Genomic DNA, 6,777 nt, shown 5'->3' on the forward strand with positions numbered 1-6,777 from the left:
GAGCTCTTGGCCACCACACCACTTGACATCTGTCACTTAGGATTGTTTGAAGACTTAAATAAGTGAATGTACATAAAATGCAAGGTTCCTGGCACATGGGAAGTGCCTGGTAAATGTTAGCTTCTGTTTTCTGCTCAGTGGGTCCTAGACATTATTCACAGTGCACCTTGACAATTTACACCACAATTGTATGACTTTCTCCTAGCACTTAATATGATCTTCCTAAATAACCCTGCCCTTTTAACTTGGCATCATGCTAAGAGGTGATCCCTAGAAAATGCCCGATGTGTTACTTTTTTATATGTCAAAATTAATATATAATGACTGAAATTTTAAAATGGGCAAACTAAGAACCAGCATGGTATGTCCACCATCAGAATATACTGACCTAATTCAACTTCAGTTCAGGGAGCTGAGGCTCAGAGAGGTTAAGTAGATTTTTAAAAGTCACATGGGGGGGGTGGCTGGGGAATATAGCTCAGCGGCATAAGCACCTGCCTTGTAAGCAGGCGGTCGTGAGTTCGATCCTTGGTACCGATAAAAATGAAAAAGACATTAAAAAAAAAAAGTCACATGGGATGACTGGAAAAACCAGAAGTTGAGGAATTTAGGTCTCATTCTAACCAGGCCAGTGTTCTGTATTCCAGCAACCTTCCGGTTCTACACTGTTCTTAAAAGGCGCTTTGGAATGTACTGAAAAGGGAACATCCTTTTGTTAGCCTGGCCCTAGGAAGCTGAAGTAAACCTTGTGTTAAATTGGCTACAAAGGAAACCTCCCTTTCATGCACAGCAGAAGAGGAGTTGAAAGCACAGCCTAACCTAATTTTATCGCTATCAGCCCTTGAGGGGGCGCTGGGTAACAATGAGGCTAAAGAACCTCAGCCCTGGAACAGCTTGTGTGCCGGATCCCCAGAGCTGAGCTCCTGGTGCTGCTCGTGCTGTGGCCAGGAGCCTACTGGAGCCAGAGAAGCTAAAAGCAAATGCTCTAGGTTCAAATGCCCCTCACCGCTGGCAGGTTTCACCTTGGACAAGTCACTTAGCCTTTCCAAGCTCAGCTCTCATCTGCAATGTTCTCAGGAGGCTTTTGAAAAAATGAAGTATTGTTTAGAGAAACTGTTTAACACCACAGGCGCAGCTTTTGTTTTTACTTTATTAAGCATTTTCCTATGCTGAATGATCACATGTAGTGAAGTAAAATAACTTGTACAACACAGTTTAAAAGAAGTCAGGAATGCAAAAGCCGCTACACTGAGTGGTTGCATTTTAAATGTCTCTACTAGTCACGTGAGTCCATCATTCTGTATATCTTTAATACACAAATGTACTTACTTTCTAAAAGTAAATTTTTCCAGGAAATAAATTAAACATTATGTTAAGCTGATTTTCCTTGAGATATTTATTTCTCATTTGCAATTGGTCTGTGGATGGACACAGGACTCAAGGTGGTCCAGTCAGTGTTTTCTTTGTTGTCTGCCTGCCTGTCTGTCTACCTGTCTTCCTTCCCTCCTTCCCTCCTTCCTTTCTTCCTTCTTTCCTTCCTTCTGTTTTTGGGATGGTCAGTTCTTTTTTTCAGGGCTGGTTATTGAACCAGGGCTTCATCCATGCTGGGCAAGGGCTCTACCCAGAGCTGCATCCCGGCTCTAGGTTTATGGGATTTTTTTTTCTTTTTTTTTGTAACAAGGATCAAACTAATGACCTCATATTTGCCAGGCAGGCACGTGTGCCACTGAACTGAATCTCTGGCCCTAAATTTATGTTTTTGACTGACACATTAAAACAGTACATATTTATGGGGTACCATGAGATGTTCTGATACATGAATACATTGTATAATGTTTAGGTGGAATTAAAGATCTCCTCAGACTATTATTTCTTTATGGTGAAACATTCACAATTCTGTTTTCTAGCTTTCCATGTGCAGCACGTAATTGTTATCTACAGCCCACTAGAATGTCATACTCTAAGGGAGATCCAAAAAGATGGTGGATAGATAACAACTGGCTACAGAGGCTCCCTGAGATACTCAACTTAGAATTCAACATAATACAGCGTGGAGAGCCCCAAACAGATAGAGATGAATTCTCTCCTCCCAAGAAGAAATTAAGGTGAGAAAAACCAACCAAAAATACAGTCCCGGTTCTATTAATGGAACAGCTAAAGGTTCAGTACTTCCCCCACAGCGGGTGACTTGCTGGGCCATCCAGGGCCCCTACGCAAGCTGCCAGGCCGCCCGAGGTCCCACTGTGACTTGCCAAGCCGTCAGAGGTCTGGCCACTTCAACTCACTGGAGGTACAGTTACACTGAGATTGGAGGTCAGTGAGCCAAACAGAGGGCTGAGTTGGCCGGGTGCCTGCATCAACCTGTGGTGAGTGAAGAGAGTGGAGCCATTCCACCGAAAGGGGGGCTCTGGCAGATGACATTCTGGGACAGGGCAGGACTGGCAAGTACAAGGGGCAGCAGTGACTTCAGTCAGTTGTTCCCTTCCTGAAGGGCATTGGTGGAGTGAACTAGGACTGGGTCACATGACCTGGCTGAGACCCAATAGGAAATCAAGTCCCTAGGCAGTGATGCACACTAACCCAGTGAAGCATCAGAAATTTGACTGACCTGGAGGGAGGGGGCCAGCATACACTGTCCCTGTCTGCAACTCACTAGCACAGGGCAGTATGAAAGGTCATCTAGCCAGGCCGCTTCAGAAAAATTGTAACCAATAAAGAAAGAAACTGGGGCCTCTGGAAGAAGCAAAAAAGATGGGAAGAGGAAGCAACAACAAAAAGTCCCCAGGTCCCAGCCCTGAGAACATTGACCCAGGACAGGTAAATACAAAGGAGAATGAGAACAGCAAACATGCAATATCAAACACAGCACCAGTGGACATAAAGAGATATCTTCGGGACCTCATAGATGAGTTCAAAAGGGAAATATTTAGCCAAGTAAAGCAAGATATGAGAAGATTAATAAAAGAGATGCTAAGCATCCCTCAAGAAGACACAAATGGAAGAGGGGAGGAACTCATACAAAGGAGAGAACCATTTGATGAAGAATATAAAGAAAATATAGAATACATGAAGCTGATTCAAAGCAATCACCAGGAAATTAAAAACTCTATGGAAAGATGGCAAATCTGCTTGAAAGAAACTAAGGATAGATTATCCAAACTGGAGGACAGTTTTGCAATGTAGGATTATGAAAGGAAAAACTTTTTTAAAATAACAAGAAAACAAGCAGTAACAATACAAAGGCTAGAAGATGACAAGAGAATCTACAACTTGAGAATAAAGAATGTGAGTGAAGAAGCAGGGATACAAACAAAGGAACTACAAAGGCTATTCACAGAAATAATTAAGGAAAGCTTCCCAAACAGAGGGAAAGGAAATGATATTCAGATCTATGAGGCATACAGAACTCCAGCCACCTACAACCAAAACAGAGCTACACCCAGGCATATAATAATCAAGGTCCCAGAAATTCAACATAAGAACAGAATGTTAAAAGCTGTTAGAGACAAGAAACAGATAACCTATAAAGGAAGGCCCATCAGAATAACGGCAGACTTCTCGACACAAACCATCAAGTCAAGAAGAGCCTGGAGCGAAATATTTCAAGCCCTGAAAGAAAATAACCTCCAGCCAAGATTCATATACCCTGCTAAACTGTCTCTAGAAATTAACAGAGAAACAAGATGCTTCCAAGACAAAGAAGAACTTGGGAAATTTGCAACTACCAATCCAACCCTATAGAGAATACTGCAGGGCATTCTAGAGAGAGAGAAAAGTACTAGGATTCCAGGAACAGTGGCAGAGAGGCCTCAATGAATGGAGCAGAAAACAGAAAGAAGAAGATAAACATACAACTGATGGCAAAAAAAGAGCATAACAGAAATGAGGCAGAGAAGGTTGGTTATAATCTCTAAAATAGATGGCCTTCATGCACTAAATTAAAAAAAAAGAACCACACATGGAGTAGATCAGGAGGCAATGCTATAAATAGGAAATGCTACTTATAGGAAATATAATTAACATGAAAAAGAGTACATGGTCTGAAAATCAAATTTGAGAAGACAATGCTCTATGTGACAGAGAACCAGAGAGTAACAGGGGCAACTAGACCAGTATTTGTGGATAGGTTGGAAAGACAGGCTTTAATAGGAAAAGGAATACAATTAGAGATCAAGTCCAGGAGAGAGAAGGTTCAGAACCACTTAGGTAAAGAGCAGCCCCCCCCCAATTTAAAACCCAGGGTCTTGGTCAGACCCAAAAATGCACAGTGTACCCTGGGGAAGTGAAAGAGGAGGGAGAGTCTTAAAAAAGATGGCAGAAGATATTGTTAATGGTGGATCAGGATTTAAAACCCACATTACTCCCACCACTCTACTTAGATAGATTTTATTCTATTTTTTTCTTTTTTACTGATAGATTTTATTCTGTCCCAGTTTGTCTACTTGCATTAGATTTGAGGGCACAGACAGCTATCCCAAAAACATCAGGATATCGCACAGTAATCATCTTTAATTTCCTATTTTCTTAATCTGGAGCCCTGTATGAGTTATACTGTTTTATCATGACTGATCTTAATTAAATCTGGTTTATTTGATTGCTGTTTGGTATCGACAGATTTTATTCAAAACTGATATGATTGATAGTATCAAGTCTGAGATTATAGGCTACTACACTGAAGATGACAAGACTCAATGATACACACTCTAGTTTGATAACTGCCGGCTTTTGAAGTTCTATACTATATACCAAGTTGTGTTTTTATTAATACTGTTTTGTACTGATATATTCAATTATACTATATCTGATGATATAGCCAATTCTATTGCAGATAACAAGAGACAACACAGGAACCATGGTAACACTCTTTGTACAACGGTCTTACATGTTTTTTCATTCCATGTGTTTATAGGAATGTTTTGTTCTGTGTTGCTTTGATTTATTTCTCCCTCTAATATAGAAAAGATAGAAATACATGTTAAGACTCATGCATGTGTAGAATCTATAAACAGTTTATGAGAACTGATCTTATGACACATGATGAAATGAACAAATACTCTAAAGAAAAAGAGACACCGAAGTATCCAGTGCTGATCCTGGAGTGTCATAGTGTGAAACCCAGCAATAGTATTATTCTTTGTTCAGAGTGATATTAGCCTGCTTGGGTTTACAACAGTCTCAACATAATTGAAGATATGGATAACTGCATGTATGTTTAAGTGTATAGGATTGATAACCATATTTCTAAGTTTTTGTTGGATAGTTGAACAGAACTGGTTGCAATCTCACTGTTTGAATCCCCACTTTATATGCTCCACTCTAGTATCTTGAATAACAATGTGTAAGAGGACAATCTGTAATCATCAACTAGTGACTTCTTACTGTTTTTTTTTTTTGAAAGTATGTATTATTTCTACTTGTTTTCTGTTTTGTTTAGTCTTTCTTTAAATTAAATTTTTAAAAAAAGACACTACAGTACCCAGTGCTGATCACGGAGTATCATGATGTGACATCTAGCAATACTATTATTCTTTGTTCAGAATGATTTTAACCTGCTTTAAGTTTGTATAAATGAAGATATGGATAACTGCATGTATGTTTAAGTGTATAGTAATGACAACCATGTTACTAAGCTTTTGTTGGACAGTTGAACAGAACTGTTTGCAGTCTTGCTGTTTGAATTCCCACTTTATATGTTCCACTTTTGTATCTTGAACAACTATTTGTAAAACGACAATATATAAACATCAACTAGTAATTTCTTACTGTTTTTTTTCCTCTGAACATATTATTTCTACCTAAAAAATAAATAAATAAATAACTCGGAAAAAAAATAGAATGTCATACTCTCTTTTTTTTTTTTTGAGACAGGGTCTCCCTGTGTATTTCAGGGTGGCCTCAAATGCCCAGGGATTTTTCTGCCTCAGCCTCCAGGCATCTTCACACCCAACAGAACTTTATATTTCTGACTATAATTTAGAGCCTACTGATCAATCTTTCGTACCCCCTCCCTCCTTCCTCCTTTTCACAGCCTCTGGTAAACTGCCATTTATTAAATAAAATAAATGAAATGAAATAAAAATAAAATAAAACTGAGAAGTGCTCAGAGTAAGGGAAGATCATGTCTGCTAAAGAGAAAGGAAAATTTGAAAACATGGCGGAGATGGACAAGGCCTGTTATGAAAGAGAAATGAAAACCTGTGTGCCTCATAGAGGGAACCCAAAAGCTCAAAGGCTCTCAAGGCACCCAGGAGGTCCCTGTGGCCTTCTTGTTCTGTTCTGAGTATCGTCCCCAAGTCAAAGGACACCCAGCCTGTCTATTGGTGATGTTCAAAAGTAACTCAGCTGGTCCTGAATCAAGGCCGGCAGCTTCCTGACACTGCTGGTTTCAAGCAGGAGCCTAAGGAGATGTCTTTCTAAGGTCTGTCGGCCATTTCAGAACTTGGGCAGTGAAATGGTCAATTCATTAGAAAGAAACAGCTTGAAGCAAACCCCACCTCCCCACCCCACCCCCACCCCCACCCCCTACCCCAGTGAGCCTGGCAGGTTGCAGCAGCCCAGGAAGGAAGCCACCTGCGTTTACTGGGCCCCACGCCATGCTGGGACCTGGAGCTCCAGGAAACCAAGCAACCCCTCCCCGAGGCCTGCTTTGTTTTGTTGAACTTCAATATACATGAAAATATGGACAGCTATTTTGAAAAGAATGAGAGACTCTGTGACAGCCATTAGTGACTTCCTTATTGTCTGGTTTTGAAGACCTAAAACACCTTCCTCATTCTA

The 6,777-nt window shown here is 40.4% G+C and overlaps 1 non-coding gene across 1 annotated transcript; it reads left to right on the forward strand.

Annotated features, from left to right (window-relative positions):
* Nucleotides 1-6,342: 6,342 nt before the first annotated feature.
* LOC111753317 (small nucleolar RNA SNORA2/SNORA34 family) lies at nucleotides 6,343-6,479 on the forward strand. Its single transcript, XR_002788135.1, has one exon. It is a non-coding gene; the product is annotated as a small nucleolar RNA SNORA2/SNORA34 family (small nucleolar RNA).
* The last annotated feature ends 298 nt before the right edge of the window (nucleotides 6,480-6,777 follow it).

The sequence above is a fragment of the Cavia porcellus genome, unplaced genomic scaffold, assembly GCF_034190915.1.
Source record: "Cavia porcellus strain 051 isolate PalLab524CR breed Dunkin Hartley unplaced genomic scaffold, mCavPor4.1 scaffold_8, whole genome shotgun sequence".
NCBI lineage: Eukaryota > Metazoa > Chordata > Mammalia > Rodentia > Caviidae > Cavia > Cavia porcellus.